This window comes from Hipposideros armiger, unplaced genomic scaffold, assembly GCF_001890085.2.
Source record: "Hipposideros armiger isolate ML-2016 unplaced genomic scaffold, ASM189008v1 scaffold_139, whole genome shotgun sequence".
NCBI lineage: Eukaryota > Metazoa > Chordata > Mammalia > Chiroptera > Hipposideridae > Hipposideros > Hipposideros armiger.
Genome location: NW_017731489.1, coordinates 771,670 through 792,734, shown reverse-complemented (window position 1 = coordinate 792,734; position 21,065 = coordinate 771,670). Strand labels below are relative to the sequence as shown.

Here is a 21,065-nt window from a genome sequence, read left to right as displayed (position 1 = left end):
TTGTATTTGTGCGGTGGTATCGATGTTTAAAGCAGATCTAGAAAAACGAGGAAACGGGCTTACGGGGAGGTTCATGGCACATGGGGCTGCAGATTTGAGCCCAGGAGTTTGGAGAAAGTAATGGGTGCTTAAGGGATCTGAAAAGGGTGGGGAAAAGCGGGAAGGACCTTGTTACTTGGAGGAGACACGCAGGCGAGCGAGCTTGGGAAGCCGAGGGAGGACGAGGTGGGTCATTTGTGGGGTGAGATGTGAAGGAGAAACCTAGACCGGCGCTCCCAAGAGGTAGGTGCATTCTGCTGAAAAGGACTCTGTCTGGGAAAGGGGTAATTTTGGGCTAGTATTTAGTTCAGTATTCACACATTTTGTTTCTGTTTTGCTAGTGTTACCCCCTTTGATAGGAGACTATATAGTAATGTCAATCCACGAAGTGGATTTTGCATATTCCAGCTTCTTGTAATATATAGGTTTGCAAGTGTTAATGAATTTCGAACAAGGGAATTTCAAAAAAGTGAATTTCAAAGGCTCCTCTAGAGGGATGCACTACATAGTTAGAGTGCTTTCGAAATATGGTGAAGGAAGATGGGTGAGCATTGTATAAAGTCCAAAGATTGTTCTCGCATTATTTAGGACCTTTGTAAACAATGCATAAATGATACAGATCTTTCCTCATTTTGAAGCATGATTGCCTCTAGCATTTTCAAGCTTTAATTCCTTCAGGCTGTTCTGATGTTGTGTCTGCACAGATATCTAAGAATATTGTAATTCTTATCTTTAGAAGCCTTGTTGCAAAACAAACAGCAACTGATGCAAGTTAATGTTGACAACTTTATATTGAGTGCACTGTGTGTTATATTATTTGTAAGCCAGTGAAATATGCAAGAGTAACATAGCATGACTGTTACTCCCCAGAGACCCATATCAGAACAAAGTGGGGAATCACGTGAGGCTATTTCAGGGAGAACAATTCAGTTATTTTAAAAATGATTCTTGGATGTAAACAGCAGCCAAATTTTCCCATTTGAATTGTTTTCTTTGTACACAGTGGTAGCACATGCTATTTAGTAAAATAGCATATTAAATATGTTATACGATTCCAAAGCAGATAGTCAAGCCTCTCCATTTATTATTATTTTTATATAAGTAGATAGAATTGCTTTTCTGACTCGAGAATTTTGTATTCAAGGAACAGAATTTGATACTTCCGGCAAATTGGAAGTTATTGCTATTGTTGAAAAAAATAATTCTTGCTATGTCTTCATATCTCTAGCTCATGCCTTGATTTGCCCTCAGGGATTTTGATTCTAGATTTTGGCCTATCAGATTTAATGGGTTTGGCGGTAGATAGGAGAAGAATGTATATAGTCACACACACATATGCATATAGGCAAAACCTATATATGTATATGAACACACAGCTATACATTTATATGCAGAGCTTGGGGATACATTCAGTGTATTTGTTTATATACATGTATTGTCATCCTCAGAATTTTTTTCTCATTCTTGTCCGAAGGTGGCCCTGTTTTAAACTGTAGAAAGCATTATCACCAGTAGAATTGGCCAATAGATCATGGAAACAGACAATAGTATTTTGTTGCTTGGCAACCACCTACTGTGAATGAAAAACAAAGCAGTGACAGCTGCTTGCACATCCTGATACCGATATTGTAGCTCAAGCATTGCAACCCTCTAAATGAGACAAATCTACTAAGTTTTATTTGAGTAACGCGAAGCTTTTCTTTTGGGGGATGTTTTTAAAAAGAATATTTAAACATTTTATTAAATAAGAATTATATTGTTATTGTGGGATGAAATGAAGCATCCAATTTCAAGTGCCCTCTTTCGCTTAGAATAAACTGAAAAATGCAAGACCGGGAGGAGTGTTTAGTCCCTTCTCATTCTTCCCTTTATCGTCATTCATTAAACATCGTAAGCACATTTTCTGCTGCTGTCAGGTGCTCTCAGGGTTTTACAGAAACTTTGAGTTCTCTATGATGCTTAAATAGATGACTGAATTTTACTGCTAGGAGTGAATTAGAGATTGATGCTCTGTCCTAACCCTTTAATTTTAAGGCACATTGCGGCACAGTGAGATGATGTGACTTGACCCTGGTGACAGAGCTATCTCCAGGATGTCTTCCCTCGGGTCACACATGAAAAAATTTCCCATTTCCTCCCCTGACTTTTGTTTGTTTGTTTGTTTGTTTACTTACATAACATTTGTGACCGAGATTTTTATCCTAATAAAATACTTAGAAAATACAGTAATATTTGGGAGTAAAAACTCAGTATTGACATGAGGCTACACTATAGTCTTAGATACATTGTATACTATGTATTCTGCCTTCAATCTGTGACAGTCCTATGACCCCCACCTCTTTCCCCAAACTGGGGAAGCCCCATCCCTGGCCTGGGTAATTGTTTACAGCTTTGGACAATCTGTAATGATCTATTATCTCTATGTGACTTTTAAACAGGGATGAGATGGAGGATTGTGTTGGTCAGCTGGTATACCTGCAAGAGTTTAAATGTTAACAGCTAATTAATCACTCCTCCAGTCTCCTGTCTGCGACATGACAGACATACTGTCGGTGTGCTGATCTGGACTCTTTAATGTATGTGGGATAAACTGTGTCACTGCATAATACTCGTTTCAGTCTTTTATCAAAGCTGTCTTGCCGAAAGTGTTACCTGAAGCCTGTTTTGGAAGACAAGTCATCTATCTGTGAGAGATGGTAATTAGTGCAGGTTGTTTCTTAACTCTAAAATTGTAATGAATAGATTACTGGATGGCAACCTTGGATCACATATACATTGTTTAGCATTTCTCCTAAACTTGGGAAGTGTATTGCATGCATAATGCCTTTTGAGGTTCCTTATGCGATTTTAAAGAGCCTGTATTCCTTTGTTTATTATTTATCATAAAGGTAGTCATTTCATTTTAATATGACACCTCAAGTAGAAAAATTTGGAGTGGACTGGTTGGAGAAAGAATGCAGTGACAGTATTAAGTACCACTGAAGAGCCATTTTCACCAGAAAAGCAAGCACGTTAGCAGATTTGTAGGGGGAATAATTGATTTACAGCATGTTTAACCTAGTTTTAGAAGCCTGCTATTAACTTGTTCTAGCTAGAAGGATTTTCAAGCAGAATAATAATTTGGTAGATTTCAAGGGAACTTCACTGATTAAAAAAAACCAAAAACCCCAAAACAAACATTTTCCAGTCTGATTATGGTTTGTCCAGGACAAGTATTTGTTTTGGATCCTCTAGGATTAATCTGAATTTTAAGATTAATTATATTTAAAAATTTTGGAACCATTTCTCTTGGCATAGCATGATGTTAAATATTCTGTAGTTCATACCTTTAATTTAATCCACCGGAATCTTGACATTTAATGAACTTCCCTTTCCTGTCTTCATGTACAAGATAATGTGTGTATGTACAAACACATACATGATACATTTTTTTCCCTTTTTGTTGTTTTCATCCTTATGATGGAGTACTAAAGGACTTGATTTGTGTTTTCTCTGTTTTTTAATATAGTAAAGGGAAGCTTTAAACAAGAGGTATTTACATTTTCAATTTTCTTATGCCAGCTTCTGCTGTTGTAACCTGTAAACTCTTACCTACACAAGTAGGATGCTTACTTAAAACAAGGAAACAAATATATATCTGAGCAGCACCCATTTGTTGCCCTCCAGGCTAGCCAAGAAAGCATATCCTCTCATTCTTAGACACATATATCTTGCACACATACTCACATACACGTGGAAGTTGAAGGTCCTATAGACTCTTCTTTCTTTTATTTTAAGAGTAGACAGAAGTAGCTTTGGATTGGGAGACCTGTGGATGGCAGTTTTTAAAGTAAACCTGTATATTGAGATTTTCAGAAATGCACCAGCATTGGGAGAATTACATTGAATTATCCCCTTTGGAGGCTTTTCAAATTGATGCTGAGAACAAAACCCACGGCCCTTACAGCAGTGCCCGGTACCTACAACAGTATTGCCTGGCACGTGGTAGGAACTCAGTGTGTATTTTGTGGAACATGTACTGGACCTCCTGTGTGTAATGTTGCAAATATTTCATTTTGTATCTGTATGAATAGTAAAAGTTGAGAAAATGGAGAAGAGCTTACTGTAGTTTGTCATTGTTTCTGACACTGTATAAAACAAGAAAAGATAATTAACTTAGCCAGTGGTATTTTGGAATAGACTATTGTTAGTGTAGAAAGTTATACTAGGGGTATCGATTTTTCACAAATACAGGCATCTGAGTGCAGACTAGCTAGCTCTTTAATGGCCCATAGCAGCATAACAAAGGCTGTTGGAAGCTAGTCCGAAAGAATACTATATTTATTGGAGCTGGAGGGTGACGTTTGCTCACCCCAATGTAATGGTCCAGACTGGACTGTGGCCAAGGTGCGGTGCCTAACACCCCAAATGGTGGGAGAAAATCCACGGGCTTACGATGAGTGGCCAGACCTTTGCTTTGGTCTCATTTGCAAGAGAGCAGCTTGAACACTGCAGGAGCAGTTGTTCACTTAAGGGATAGAGCTCAGGGTGACAATCTAGATTCTAGGCACCACATTCCTGGTCTTTGAAAGAAGCCATAATCCCAAGAGTTCAGTGCCATTGAAATAAGATTTTTTTTTTTTTACCCTGCTCCATCTTTGTGAAGTAGATGGAAAGGGATTATGTCTGGGGAAAACCCTGGCAGAACCACAAGGTAGGCACCATAGGGAAACTTCCCATTGCATTGAAAGCCTTCACCTTTCCACCACTGTCTAGGGGTGTATTTCATGTGTAGGGTTCCATTCACAGTTTCCTGTCAGCCTGTCTTTGGTAAGGTTGTGCTGACAACAGGTTACAGTATTTTGCTGGAGGGATTCTGGAGTGTCTTGTATATAACAGGTGCTCAATCTATATTTGTGTAGTTTTACTAGTGGGATTGTACCTACTATTTTTGTAGATATGGGAGATAGTTTTGTTCAGGGAACCTACTTAAAAAATACCACACCATTTTCTTTCAGAATCATTTCTTTAACACACATTTGAGTATTAACTATATGGACAGTCCAGTGTTTGGCTCCAGGGATCACAACGATTCCTAAGGCACTGTTCATGCTCATGGAAGAGCATGTGCTACTTGCAGGGAGTCCGTGTGATTTAAAAGTGACTATGCAGGAGAGTCACTAGAGGTAGAGAGCAGGGTGGGAGACAGACCACAGAGGACCTAGTAAGGGCCACCCAAGACTTTGCACGTAATGATATCGGTCAGTGTTTCACAGTCTACCTGTTCAAAAGAATCCCATAAAGTGCTTGTTAGGAGCACTGATTCCTGGGTCCCACTCTAGGCCCGCTGAGTCAAAGTCTTCAGGGACGTGGGCTGGTGGAGCAGACACGGTCACGTCGATATGCATATGCACAGATGCCCGCCGCTCTTGTTCATGTCTGCAGAATTCTTCCTCCAGTGCCCACTCTTTTCCACCTGGGGGCCTTCTCTCCACATGTGGGGCAGCTTGGTAGGGCGTCACGGTTAATGGCCTCAAGTGTGGACCTCAGCCCATGACAGAAGAGAGCAGGGTGGTAATACACTAGCATCCTGGACCCTTGTGGGCCGTAACGGACCCCTCTGTGTTTTAGAGCGCCCAGAGCTGGGGCCTCAGCTGCCCATAGATAACCTGCGCTGCATCGCCTGTCCCCCTTTCCTGTCCCAGGACCACACTTAAATCGGTCTCGACGTCTGTTTCTAGAAGAACTCAACATTCGATGTTGCGTTATTCTATTTTTGGTTAATGCCCCCACTTGTTTTGATAATGAGGTAAATTTGGGAGATCTGGCCTCAGGTTCGAGAGAGCTACCTCAAGAGGATTAAGGTGAGGCCATTGCCATTGTTTGATTTGCAGCTTACAGAGATCCTGCTGACCTGTTGGAGGGAGATGAGCTAGGAGGTGCCCAGGCAGGCAGTGGTGAGCACCTAAGCCCAGGCAGGGACTGTGGGGAGGTGCGGGGGTGGGGGGGGGCATGCAGGATGGGTTTTGTTGGAAAGCTGCCTGGAAAAGTCAGCATGACGTAGAGGCCTGTGATGTGTGGTCGCTTAGCTCACGGCCGTTCCAAAGCGAGGTCTCGGCACTCTGCCGTGCACCGTTGCCCCCTCTGTCCACTAGACGGGACGCCCCTTACAGGGCTGAGAGTCCTCTGCCTTGCCCGTAAACGTGGTCAGGCTTTCTAGAGTTAAGTAGTATAAGTGTGGGCATATAGAACACATTAAAGAATATAAATAATTCACTACCAGATCATTAGAAGAACGGTGTATTTTCCAGGAAGGCTTTGTGGAGTTGTAGAAAAGGATAGTTGGAGAGGTATCTGTGCCACGTGTCCAAGATTCATGATGAGTAATGATTCCCCCCCACCCGATGCTCTTGGCTGAGAGGTGATTTTCATCCACCATCCGTTTCCGGAAGACCTAGCGTGTACTAGCACCTATTGTTTTTCCTGCGTCTCTGATAGTGTAGCATTTTAGCCTAGTGAATGAATGGTAGCTGGCGTGGGGCTGGTTCTCTGCCCTTCTTCTGTCAAACTGCCAGGGTTTGGACTGCAGTTTCTCCTGCCAGGTCTCAGGCCACCACTTCCCCAAGGAGATCAAAGGATCCAGAGGGTGGGAGGAGGAAAGTGTAAATCCACAAGGAGAGCCATTTTGAATTACATGCTTAATTATGCAATGAGCAGGTTAAAGCTTGCTGGATGATAGGAAATAAGACCAGGCAGCCTCTATTGCCTCACGTGTGAATACTAATATTCTGGCTCTGTCGTCAGAAACGCAGAGACTGAATAATGAAAGCGGAGAACCCAGGCACCATTGTATTTCTGCAAAAGCAGAATCGAGCCCATGACAAAGGAGACCGAGCTATGAGAAGTTGTTGAGTGGGTCAGCAGAGAGCGTGCTGGGCCATACTTTTCAGGGAGCACACAGTCATGACAGTGGAAGTTCTGAACATGTGAGTGTAAAGAGGCCGGAGACACGAAGGGTGGAGCACAGCGGAAAGGAAGAGACCCTGTTAATTGAGAGTATTATGCACATTTATGATTTTTTTAATTAAACTTTTTATTTGCAGATAACCGTAAACTCATATGCAGTTTTAAGAAATAATACAGAGAGATCGCGTGTGCTCTTTCTCCATTTCCCCCAATGACAACATCTTGCAAACCCTACAGCACAGCATCACGACCAGGATATTGATGGACACCATCCATCCATCCTGTTCAGGTTTCCCCAGGTTTCCTTCTACTCATTTCGTGTGTTGTGTGTGCACACGTGCATGCGTATATTTTCTCCTAGTTAATACTTATGATATTTTTTACCTTAAAAAGAGCCCTTTCCATTCTGTAATTTTGAAAGTAAAGTTTACTTGTTTACACTAGTTCTGGCATAGTTGTAACTGAAGAAAGGTGCTATAGAATAAATTCCTCCACCCCCTTCCAAGTCTTTGATTCTGCAGAGCAGCTCCAGGCCTCCCCCCCCCCGCCCCCACCCCGCCCCAGAAGGGGGCAGGAAGCTCAATGTGCCACTCAGCTAGGTATGGCTTCCACTTAATTTATTTCTTGGTTACCATGATATGGCAATAAGAAGACCTTTTAAAAGTATGGCTGTTGTAAAAGAAGCTTGCTTATTACAGCTCATTATTGTAAGTCCTCTTCCTTGTACCAGATTTTCTACCTTTCCCTTCCAGCGTTTCTTGCCCTTCCCTCTTCTGGTCTGTGTTAGAGGGACTCACCCCTGCGAGCTGCTTCCCAGATTTCTGGGGCAGCGGCCTTGCTACGTCCAGCCTGCGGGATGCACATGGAGGGCGGCAGGGAGGGGGGCAAAGCCAGGGCGCGTTCTCCCTCCCCGAGCTCCATGCAGCACCCGTGGCAGGGGGGACGCCTCTCTGTAGCACCTCATACCTGCCAGACCTGTGGTCCTAGCTGCTCCCAAGTGACCTCGACCCATGGACCCCAGCAGCGCCCCTGCTGCTCTGTCTCTCTAGCCTAGGGGAGGTCAGGGCTTCCTGCTCGGCCGGTCTCCGGATACCTCACTGTCCTGTATCAGGCTCTTCTCCCCCACTACCTGATAACCAACTGTTTCTATCAAATTTCCTCCATGGAAAGTACTTGGAGAGAGATCTAGGTTCCTAGTTAGACATTCCCCAATTCCTCAAGACGTGGCAACGGTACAAGTCCGGGGAGGTGTTCTTCTTCTTCGGACATTCTGGCTTCTTCCACCGCAAAACCTTGCTCGCTCCGATCGGAGTAGAGGTGCCTGCGCGTGTAGCCTCACCCCTTCCACCAGGCGTCCCTGTGCCTTTACTGCCTCGTCGTCCCTTCCTGGTCTCTGGTTTTCCAAACACGGGCTTGCCTCTGTCAGGTATGTTTGGCCGTTTGGCAGCCTCTCCCAGCACCTTTGTTCTTCTGGCCTCGAGCTCTCCTTTTGCTATTGCCAGCCTTCCCTGTCTTGTGTGATGCCAGCCGTTCTCACGCCCTCATGCGTGTTGTATCCTTACTAAGTATTAACATGTTAGTCCCCTGACTCACTCCTGGATGGACTTTGGTCGACAGGTCAGACCTCTGCTACGTTAAGTAGCTTTGCTGGCCCTTCACTTTCCTGCACAAGGATGCTTTTCAATATGATTATCAGGCTCTTCTACCTCATGTCCCTATAGAAGCATATATGGTTCTAGAATAAAAGCAATGGTAAGAATGTTAGTTAGGATGCTTTTAGAAAGACAGAACAGGACTCAACTAGCATCTTCGAGTATAAAGCAAGTTTAGAAGCCGTGTCAGAGGAAGCAAAGCTGGGGACTGTCACGGTGGCCACACAAGCTGCCTTAACAAAGGGGCGCAAGAGAGAAACTTTGTATGCTTAGAGAAGGCGTTGGGGTAATGTAGTGACTGCTCAGGCCCCGCCCCTGCTGGAAGCCCTGCCCCTTGCCAGGGAGCCCCGCCTCCTGCCGGGGAGCCCCGCCCTCTGTTGGGGGGCAGTCTTGTCGGTTGTTACCATATTGGCCACGTTGGGTAGCTTCGTCCCATCTCCAGGGAGTCTCCAACTGAGTACGGAGAGCCGGGAGCTGGACCTAGGAGAAGACAGGGTTATCTTGGACTGAGATATTCAAAACCACCCAGTGGTAGGTGCCTCATCCTCAGATGCCAGGAGCTGTACTTGTAGGCATCGCAGCACACTTGAAGGTACTCTTTTTTTTTCCTTTTTATAAAGGTTTTATTGGGGAATTGGGGTAGGGAACAGACAAGTTGCTGTCCTTTTGTTCTTCGGTCTAGTTGTGGAGGACGTCGCTTCACTGGCCCATGTTGGTATTGTGATCATTGCGCTCTTCCCGGCTGAAGCAGCTGCTCACCGGCCATTGGACGGCCACTCACGGCAGCTCATGCTGGCTGCTGGCCACTCACGGTAGCTCACGGCCATTCATGTAGCTTAAGGAAGCCCACTGCAACCCCACTGCAGCCTACACCATCGCCGGCGACTCATAGCAGCCCAGCTCCAGGTCGAGCTGTTGTTCATTATCTTTGCTGTAGAGGGTGCAGTGTCACTGGCCCATGTGGGATCCGAACTGGGGCCCTGCTGCTCAGAGCCTGCGCTCCCAAGCCAACTTTTAACCAATGAGCCACTCAGCTGGCCCGAAAATATTCTTAAGATGAATGGCCATGCGAGTTGCTACCAGATCTCTGGATTGGGCCTGGAAGAATTCAAGGCTGTGGCTAAAGAAGAATTTAAACATTGAAGAACAACCTGCGACATGGACCTGATGTTTGGGTCCAATGTTTGCTCTTGTAGTGGGAGCAGGGCTGGGGACATTTCGTGGGTTGGTGCACACAGCTCCGAACACACGGGTCTCTTTGGAACCTGCCCACAAGGCCACCCTCTTGCCTCTGCTCTTTACAATGAGCAGATGTGGTGAGTGCTGGGCGGGAGGATTGTGGATTAGGCAGCTCTGGGTGAGCTCACAGTGGAAAAGAAATAAGTTGATTTTAAATGGACATAAGCTCTGAAGGCAAGTAATTCAGGCACAGTTGAGCCTCCTGGACAAATTAGGGTTCTAGTTAATGCAAATGCAAGATTGGGAAAAATATATCACTTGCACATGTCTAATCACTGCAGAACAGTTTGTTTAGTAACCAAACAGTAATGATATTCTCACATGCCTTTTTCCTCGACGGACCTTTCCCGTTATCTCTTAGCACTGAGAGCTCAGGGCCCTTTTGTCCCTGGCACTGCCCTGCGCACGTCCCTTCAGGACAGCGGTGCCTCCGTGAGAACCCAGAGCCGTTTTTGATGACATTGCCCTGAAGCCTGGTTGTTTTACCCGTTTCAGTTGCATCTTTCTGCCAAGATACCGTCTCTGTTTCTTGGCGTGTTACTGAGGAATGTGCATTGGCACGAGGAGAGCTTTTAAGGGGAATTTTTTCAGGCAGTAGGGACTTGTTTCTGTCAACAAAGTGGGTCCTGCAGAAGATAGAGAAGCCGTTTCCGGGCTCTGGTTGGCGCCCTCTTCATTGTGTTGAGTTGTCCCAACGTCGTTTCTGATTTTTCTCATCTAGTTATTAAGAGACTAATGTGGGCATGTAGATTAAAATCTCACATAACATTGTGACCTCGCTTGATACTCTGCTTGTAGAAGAGATTTAATGCTCTTGGAGGAAGGCATGCTACGTATTCATTGTGCCAAACGAATGGGCATTTATTGTGTCAAGTTCACACTGGGTGCTGGTAATGCAGTGCTGAGCGAAAATGATCACCGTTTCTGTCCGCTGCTAGTCCACAGCTTACTGGAAAGAATATTAAGCAAAATGGAAATAATTATATAGTTAGAACTCATGATAAGTAGTTGGAAAAGACCAGGTTTCTGGAAAGGGTGTAATGAGGGTGAAGTGGTCGGGGAAGGCTTATCTGGGAGAGTAATTTAGAAATTAAGACCTGAAGAGTAATTGGGGTTATTCAGGTGGGAAGTCCAATGTGGGAAGCCCAGACATGAGAAGGAGCTTGGCTTTTAGAGTCACTGGAAAATAGCCATTGTGGCTGGAGAGCAGAGAGCGAGGGTGACAGTGGCTGGGAACGAGGCTGCTGAGGTGTAGGTTAGGGCCTAATTGCGCAGGTCCTTCTGAGGACTTTGGAGTTTATTGTGAGTGCATGGACAGCCATTGAAGGATTTTCATTTTGTTTCATTTTTCAAGTTGAGGTGAAATTCAGATAACATAAAATGAACCATTTTAAAGTGAATAATTTAGTGGCATTTAGTACATTCATCGTGTTGTGTCTGTTCTAAAACATTTCCATCATCCCCAAAAGGAAACCCCATACCCATGAAGCAGGCCTCGAAGGGCTTTGAGGGAGTGATGTGGTGTGACTTGTATTATATGAGACTTTCTGGCAAGTTCCTGGAGAACAGATTGGAGTGGGCAAGAGTGGAAGCAAGACAACTCACCTGGAAAGTATGGTCCCGTCCACGGAGAGATGGCGGCGGTGGCTTCCTGAACAAGGGACAAGAATAGGGACCGCAGATATGGAGAAGAGGGGAATTATCCAAGACGGAGGTACAGAACCAGGTTTGCTTATCCGTGAGTGACTTAGTCCCCTGGTAGTTGTCTACATCACCGTTTCCCAGAGCGTGATCCGTGCCCTATTCACATCTATCTAGGATGCCTGTTAGAAGTATAGCTACTTACACGCACCTCAAGATACCAAAGCAGAAGGACCGAAGAGGGATCCTAATGAATTCTGATTGCAGCTGAGCTGCGAGAACCACTCATTGTGGCCATCTTTGTCATTCTGATGCCCTTTAAGATGGAAGGCGACCGGACAGTCCATCAAAGTCAGATGAATTAGAATGACACGCGGAGTAGACAAAGGCTAACCTAGTGCGTGCTTGTAATGTTGAGTGGGAAGGATGCTTTTTGGGGATGCATCTTTAACTTGATCCCAAAGGCAGATGTGTTACATGGACAATTTTATGGGTGGTGTTTATTTTCTGTGCTTCCCTGTCTTAGAATATTGTGCCTCTCCCAAATTTAAATGGTGACTGACTGAGAACAGTGGCCATGAAAATACCATGTAGGCACAGTGTAGCAGTTTATTGTAAAAGAAACAACTCCTGTAGATTAATGTGTAAAACAAACCATCCTAGTATATTTGCGGTTACCTTGTATCTACATGATTCCTATTACTTTAAAGAGATGTTGACTTGAAAATAACTGATTTTAGAATAACAGAGTTTTTGAGACTTTATAGTCAGAAAATCCTACAAGCTGTAGTGTAAGAATCACCAATAAACAAATCAAGATTTTGTTTTTTGACTTCTGTTTTCCATTTGCTTTTGGTAGGTGTTTCTAACCCAGTGTTACTGTTTTAGGGCTGTCACTTGCTGCCGGAGTCTGTGTCACTCGATATTCCTATCCCAGTGCTGTTTGGCACTTTCAGATAATCCCCTTCACCCCCAACAATTTATGACATACATTTGGTTGCGTTGTAATTTTAGAAAGGGGTCTGAAAGGGGTTACAGAGAATGTCTAGCTTGTTAGTTTGCTTATAACTATCACCTTTGGAGAGCTTAGAGTGACCGGAATAAGGCTCCCCTAGTGAGGGGCGGGGTCTGGTCCTTGGGGATTGACCCCCATGAGTGAATGTGTATAATAGCCAGTGGCAGTCAAGGATTCAAACCTCTTCTCTACCCAACAAAATAGCACCTCAGCCCAGCCACCCCTCTGAGTGGCCTCAATGACACCTGCTCTTTCTGGAAGCATCTGTGTATGTTGCTGTCCCCGCACCTTCGGCCCTCCCCCTTTTTGGAATAGGAAGTGCCCAGCTTTGGGAAGAAGATGTTTCATTTTGATTAATATTGTTTTCACTCTTCTCGAAAGCCACTTTGGCACCTCTGGCTGTGTTTGTTTTTCAGCATGTCCGAATTCAGACCTTAAGTGGTTTCATTGCTTCGTCATGGAGTATTATAATGATGTAATGTTTTGAGGGCCTGGTTAGCTTCTTTGATCTCTTTTCTCCCCCCACCCCGAACATTTAAGTTTAGAGGGGGACATGAGGTAATAAAGCTGTGCATTTATTTTATGCTAAAGATAAACAGAATCAGTAAATAGCCAACTTTTAAAAAAACGCTTAGTTTTTCTGTCCCATAACAATTCATGGCATCATATAAGAGCAAATGCTATAGAATACAAAAAGAATAAAATTACTCAGAAATATTAAAGATAATCATTGTTGACATTTTAGTAAAATTCTTCCAGGCACATCTCATGATCTGCCTCTTTCTATCTCTACCTCTCTTTATATACATAATATATACATTACACAAAGACATATGTATGTGTGTAATGTGTATATGTGTGTGTATATATATTCACACATACATACCATGTACAGATAAAATTCTAAATGGGGTTTTGCTTTATGTACTATAGTTTGCTGTTTTTCTAACAACATGTGGTGGGCATCTTTATGTCAATAAATATATATGCATATTATATTTTTAATGACTGGATACTTTTATTGGATTATTTTCATTGTAACAAATCCTAGGGAGAACTAGCTTAAATAATAAGACTATATTGAAAATCCCGTGGCGTGATTTCCTTTGGATTTAGGTTTACTTTCTTTATGATTTTTTTCTTGCTACTCTTTTTCATGCTCCTTACAGGCGCATAACACTGCATCTCTTAGGGCCATTCGCTGTTTTAGGCTTTAGACTAAAATCCTGAGCTTCCTTCTACTCGGACCATCTTAGGTAGTGTGACCAGGGGGATGCCATTTTCATTGCTCCAGATGTGGGTACACATTTATGCTAATCCCACCCAAACTTTGTGAATACAGAACTCAGAGTTTTGCTAGAGAGGAAGGAGAGGACCGATTGCTGAGGAGGCAGCTGAGGGGGCCTGGCAGGGTTTACAAGGCTTGCTCAGGCCTTCACACGTTTCCAGTTTTTCCATCCTAAAATCCTCACTGCTCGGAGCCTGCTTGCATGTATACCGTTTTATACTTGTGCAATAAGCTCATTTGGGTAAATTCTTTTTAATGGGAGTGCCAATTTGACATTTTAATAGCCATAAGCCATCAAAGCTGTGAAAATACACTTTTGCCCATTAACACTATGTGCTGAAATCCCTCAACTGCGTGTTGTGAGCTTTTTTTTTTTTTTTCTTTTCTTTTGAATCTTTAAGTGGAGACTTCAGAATTAAAGCAGAATGTCAGGTGTCACAGTGTCTCTGAGCAAGACAAATTTGAAGTGACATAATTTGAGGCTAATCACAGCTTCTCTGGTGTAAAATGTCTCACCAGAAGGCAAAGAGAGAAGGAGGGCTCTACCAGCTGCGAGCCAGGTGCCCGATGGCTGCTGGCTCAGGGTAGACTGTTTGCATGCCCCTGAGTGCCCACCTGAGTCTGGCCATTGGCACGTGCTCTGCAGTCACTCTGTCTCTGTTCTCATCCCCATCCCGGTGTGTAATAAAGATCAGCCGGGCATAATTGGAAGTGCTGGAGCTGGATGGCCAGTCGTGCACTTACTCTGCATTTTCAGCTGTAGTACTTACTATTATACTTGAATGTGCTAGAAAAAATTAACTTAAAAATCATTGACCCCTGGGACGGCAGGACCACGTGTGCCTTGGTCATTGTTTTGAGGAAGTGAGTGGGGGAGCTCATTGGGATGACACACTTTTAGGGACCCGATGGCAGAAAGATGCTCTCTGCCATGATGGCCTTTAATAAGTTGAATGAGAAGGGCATTTGGATGGGAACCCAGAGGTCTCAGAGTTATAGTCAACGACTTGGGTATTTTCAGACATGGTTGCAGATGCCATCCTGTGCAGTCTTCATGCCAGCATTCTCTTGTTTGTTTGTTTATGCCAATAGGAAGAGGAAAAGCTCAGAAAGATTAAATAACTGTCCGCTGTCATAGCTGGAAAGTGGAAGAAACAGGAATTTTGAACTCTTTCTTCCAACACGTCGATTAACAGCAGCTTGCTTTATTTTATTAACTGATGGTACAAAATAAGAAATGCAATGTTTAGTATTGAAATTGAGATATGGCATTGAAGAGATTCCCTTGAGAACTGTAAATGATAAAAATGTTTTGCAAATGGTCCAAATGAGGTGTGTGACCTAGAAAATAAGGAAGTTGGATCAACAATGACAAAAGGAACAGGCTTATCCGTGGAAAATGACTGAAGGGTGAGCGTTTCATGGGCATGAGACATGTGGAACGGGGCTGAATGGTAACGATGAGTAAGATAAGGTGATATGGTATATGTGTGCACAGTCCAGAGCTACAAATATGCTAAAGAAATACACATTATTATTGCTAAATTATAAATGCTTATCAGGGAAGCATATTTCCATGACAGAATTTTATTCAAAAGGAGAGAATTGGTGGCGTTAGGAGATGTGTGAACTTGGCTGCTATGTTCGTTTGGGTTTAGAATGTTAGGATATGGCTCAAAAGGAGAGCAGAACACTATCCTAATCCAGAAGAAAAAAAAAAAAGAACAACTTATAAATAAAAGCACAACTTTATCAGAGTGAAAATCGTTTACTCGTAGAAAGAACATGTCAAGGTGTGGACTGCTTGGTGGAGAAAGGTAATGGCTCAAACTCACAGGAGGGATTTATGGATAAGACAGGGCCAGCTCTGCCGACATTTAGAGTAAGAGTTGTCTGTGGGCCTGGGCCAAAAGGAGGGGCCCGCTCTCTCAGTCTCTCTCATCCCCCAGCTCCCAATTTAGCTAATTGCTAAGTGCCAGGTGGGACTTCAGGGCACTCACAGTCTGAGTGGTCCTGGTGAGTGTCCTGTTGCATCTGGCAACGCGTGCATTCCATCCTCGAGCTCCCGCTGGCCGCTGGGTACTGCCTGCTTGTGGCGCCTGCCAGCGGACAGCAGAGTGAGGGCCACAGGGGAGAGTGGAGGGCTTTGGCACATGCACAGCCGTCCCTGGCAGACCCTGCCCATTCTGAGTGCTTTGGTGGGAGCGGCGTGCACTCTTTCCCAGCACTACTCTAATGAAGCCATCACAGAAAACCTGCTGCAGGGTCTCCTTAGTCACGTTCACTGGAATCCACGCCAATGCCCAACTGCGCTGATCATTACAAAGTTTTAATGTGCAGTCTAAACTTTTCTCTCCTTGGCTCGAGGCAGTTGCCGCCCGCCCTGTTTGGCAGCTGCCGCGAGGAGCTGGGAGCACCAGTGATGTTATTGGCTGAGGAGTACAACAGAAGCTGAATAAAGTTTGGCTCCCAGCATACTTCAGGGCAGAGTTTCTGGTCCCAGGCTTAAAACCACACAGAAGCAGCAACTGCAAACGTCCCTGAGCCATGCATCTGTGGTGGCCTTTGATGCCCAGTGGGGGCATCCGGGCCTTGGTGTTAAGACGCCGCTGCCAACTTCCAGGACTCCACATGTGTGCTCATGTCGCTTTAGCCTCTGAACCTTTGTGTGAAATATTTAGTACCCCAGGAAAGCTAAATTAATGGCGAGTCAGAGTAATTAAGGCAAAGTAAATAATCTCCAAGGTTCCCATTCCCCGTGAAACTAATTTCATATCTTATCCTTCATGTGTTAAAAATAGTTCTCTGCTAATTCAAGATGCGTGTGCCCGTGTTGGTGAAGTGTACTTCAGTTAGATTGAAAGATGCAGAGCAGAGAGTTATTTTCAATTGGGCATTTTTTTTTTAAGAGACATTTTGGCACCATGAGAGCGTGAATGTCTTTGGGTGAACGGAGCATGGGACGCAGCTGTGACCGGGCAGCTGCTGGGCCAACAAGCCCTGGTAACTTGCAGCTGGGGCAGCCTTTGACCCTGTGTCGAGAACTCCATTCCCATCCTCCTGTCCAGTCACAAGATTGCAGGACTTTGGCCATTGCTTGACCTTGAGCATGTCGACAGGTGTAGACCCTAGATCTGTTTAGCTCTTCTGAGCAACAGGGACATTGGGGCTTGAACACAATCTGAGAGTTTTTGTCACCTTAAAATAATCAGTATAAATGAGGGAATGGTTGTGAGCTTCCGAGTGTTTTGACCTCAGTGTATAAAGCCCATCGTTCCACAGCTGAGCTACTGCAGTGACAATACCCCTTTGTCCCAGGGGCTGAGAGGACGCGGTGCTTTGGGCTGAGTGCACGGCTGTGACACGGTGCTTCCCTGCACTAATGAAACTGATTTAGGATTGATTATTGTTACAGCAGTGGCCTCAATCAAATGAGAATTCTTTTTCCTTGTGATAAGAGAGTATTTGGGTTAGAATGAACACAGGTATTCGAAGAGAAATGTGTAGCATACGGACGCTCAGTTACCTACAGCTGAAATACGAGATCATTATCTGGCTGTTGCTCGCTTTCAAAATCCCTCACTTATCTTTACCTCTTCAAAGAGCTGCCTCAGCCCTTTACTGCATCATGGACCTCATCTTCCAGAGAAATGCTGTTTAGATTTTAACAAGTTTTGAGGTGGCAATATGGGAGTGTAATAGGCAGACCTCGGAGATACTGCAGGTTTGGTTCCAGACCACCTCGGTAAAGTGAGTCAATCTTTTTGCTGGTGGAGGGTCTTGCCTTCAATTTGTAAAAAACACAATACTGGTGAAGCACAATACAATGGAGTGCAGTGAAACGAGGTAGGCCTGCAGTCGCTTTGCATCTTCTAGTCACACATCCGTGCAGGAAAGCGTGGCTAATTAACGGAAGGAGAAGCACAGTACAGTGAATAATGCCTCGCTTGCTTTTTGATATTTAGTTTGTGTTGCAAGAAGATTTTTTTTTTTTGGTCAGAAAAGTGTTCCCTTTTGTTAAATTTTAAATTTCTCTTTCTGAGGAAAAAAAATTCTGAAATTGAGTTGAGTGTCAGCATGTGGTATGTGTGGGGAATAATAACATTTTTATTGTACGTAAGGACATCGTACTATCTTTGTACATTGTGACTTTGTAATATGACTGTCTTTATATGATAATCCTCATGTGCGTTTCAACAGCACCCAACAGTGTGCAAAGCATCACGTCAGCTTTTGATCATCAGGACTGGATAGCAATGATTATCCCTGTTTCAAAGGTGATGAAGTTGAAATTTGGTGAAGTCAATTTGCTATTTATTCCTTTACTGACTCACCCTTTATTTCACAAACTTTTACGAAGTGCTTCCTAATGTTATGACAGTCCCGAATGTACAAAGGTGAGGTGAACCCTGCCCTCACGAAGCACAGAGACCACACAAGGAAATGAATAGGCGTGGATAGCGTCATGGTGTGGCAAGAGTCACGATGCACAGTGTTAGAGGTTTGTTCGTATGGTCAGTGAGAGTCATGCTGACCTGGGAATTGAGGTGCCAGTCATGAAGGTGAGAATTAGCTAGGCTCCAGAGGGCTTCCAGGTAGAGACCATCACTCAACACTGAGGCAGAGGGACAGAAAAACAGTACGTCCAGGGAGAGCAGTGTGACAGGATGGGGGGCCCAGGAGATGAAGCTTAGGAGGCCACATAGCTTATACATGACAGAGCCGGAAGGTAGAGGGTCCCTGTTTTCCATTTGATGTTTCTCCTTTCCACTACGTCCTTTGTTGTGTACTTGGGTTTTCTTTTTTCTTTTTCAAAATATGTCATTAGCACCCTGTGTACAAGCCACATTGAAGAATGTGACAAGTAGGGATTTCCCATGTAGCTAGAGGCACAGCTTGCATTGTGGTCGATGTATGAATCTGGGTGTGACCGTCCCTATGTATTAGTTAAGCTGAAGTGACCAGGCCGAGTCCCAGACATTCTCAGTTAAGTGTCTTGACAGGTGAAGCAAGTGGCATTTTATCAGACACAAACAGGTACACTTCTACTGTGTGACCCAGACCTTGTGAAGAGGTCTCCCAGTGTATGCATATCTGGCACTTGGAAATCTAAAAGCTTTCATCATTATCCTGAAGGGATGGTGTTTTTTAAAGCTGTTGCTCTGGTGTAAAATGGATTTTTGTTCACAGAGATGAGTAAGCACTAGAAATAATTGGAAATGACTCGAGGAAGGAGGGGAGAGTGGAGGAAAGGCATATTAGCTGCTGGCTGATACTTCTGCTTTGAAAGCAGGTGGTTTTGTTAGATTTTGTACACTGTATGTAGTGTAAAGAACAAACCTTTCCATTTTTCTCCCCCAAGAGCCATGATGTTATCTTAGTAATTGAAAATAATCTTCTAAAGTTGCTCTTTAACTAGATTTACACAATCCCCTTTCAAATCAGCTGTTATCTGCCCTTGCGTTTCACAGTAAATGTTGCTGTCTGCACAGCCCCTGCTAATAAGAAGATCAAGTGTAACTCTTTTCATGATTTGAAATAAAGTGTAATTATCCGAGCTCCTGGTTGTGCTGTGACGAGTGGGCTCATTTCTCAGCTGGGTTTATGAGGATGTTTCATTGTGGAATATAAGGCAGTGAGTGTTTTCTCCCACAAGCAGCAGAAGGATTTCTCTCTTTCCATCAGATTAATTTTTTATGTTAAAAAAATATTTTCATCGATATTTCAGGGCCTGGGCTGGGATTAGGGAGAGGGAGGTTTGGGGAATTTTTTTTTCTTTCTGCTATTCTTGGGTGACACTTGAGAGGCACTATACCCCCTATTTATATCTTCACTGACCTAATTTTGGCAAAGTTAGAGTGAACCCTATACCTATTAAAGTGCAGTGGGCAGGTTTTAAATAGATGTTTTTTGCTTTTACTTTTTAAAAAAAAATTAGTTTCAGGTGTACAAAACAATGTAATAGACATGTAGACCCTTCACAAATAGGTGTGCTATGATGGCGGTGAGAGGGGTAAACATCAGAGGTGCTACTAAGGAATGTTGTGAGAAGCTGTGGAGTCTCCTTAGAAATTCTTTAAAAACAGGACAGATTCTCATATGTTTGGGATACGCAGTCTCTGTGAGCCTCATAGATCTCTGACGGTGCACATAACTCCATTTCTAGCCTGTGTTCACATTTTATTTTTAAGCGGCTATGTTATCCCCCGCCCCCCCCCCCCCCATTGCATAATTGATCTACAGAAGCCTTTTGTTTATGCTAGGCTAGCAAAATTTTCAGTAATGTTTTCTTTAAATCCAAATGGCTAATTATTTCCTCAAGGAAGCTATCAGTCAAACTGTAGAAAGATAAAAGGACATTAAGTCCTATTTAAGTTAGAGTATCGAGCCAATCTGATACTGTACATAGGAGGTTCTCAGTGGGTATTTGTTACTCGTATTTGGGGACGTGAATAAGGCCTGAGGGTTGAACTAAGGATGGGCGTGGGAGGGAAGGTGCTAACTCAGGCAGCTAGTTGGTTTTCAGACAGTTTGAGTACAGTCCACATGGCTCCCCCTCATGGCCTGTTGGAGTGGTTAGATTGATGCCAACTCCTCCATTTAACAACTGTGCAAGTCCCTGAAAATTTTGAACCAAACTTCCCTTGGGCGCAAAATAAGAGGGTTAGACAAATTGACCCTCGAAGATTCTCAACTGCTCTGAAATAACAAATTCTCTTAAGTCTGAAGAATATTCAATGCAGCCATATACCAATAATAAAGAGAGTGGGTTCATGAGCGATAGTTAAGCTTTAAGCTATATGGTCTGTCTTAGCTAGCCATTATATTGATCAATTTTATTAATAAGGATAATTGGGAACTGATAAAATCATTTAGACACCTTTTTAATTACATTAACAAAAATAGGAATATTCCATAAATATGCCTATTCACAGGCTTCATGTAATGTGGGACTTTTTCCCCCCTTAAAATATCTTTTGACTTTAGCTGGAATAAGTGTTGTTTTGTATTGTGAATGGTAAGAGAGTAAATATCTTGCCTAATTTCCACAGTTGGCCACCAACAGTGCCTTCTTAGGACGCAGGCTTCCAAGTGGGTGCTCGTTCCAGGTCATGGACTTCCGTCTGGTGAGAATGGATGCCGCCGGCTCAGTCCTGGAGGCAAGAGATGCAGGCTGTGGATCTCTTTTCTATGTTGAGTTTTGCCGTGTTTAACGCTCCCCCATCTCCCACTTAAGAACTATAGG

At 43.8% G+C, this 21,065-nt stretch overlaps 1 protein-coding gene across 6 annotated transcripts in view; it reads left to right on the top strand.

Moving 5' to 3' along the window:
- ENOX1 (ecto-NOX disulfide-thiol exchanger 1) overlaps nucleotides 1-21,065 on the top strand; it is a 524,830-nt gene that overhangs the window by 1,174 nt on the left and 502,591 nt on the right. The window contains exon 1 of one of the 6 annotated variants that reach the window (XM_019650339.1): nucleotides 162-282. The exons of the other annotated variants lie outside the window; for them this stretch is intronic. The gene's annotated coding sequence lies outside the window, so the exon portion shown is untranslated. Of the gene's footprint in view, nucleotides 1-161; nucleotides 283-21,065 lie in introns of those variants that run through there. 6 annotated transcript variants of the gene reach the window in all.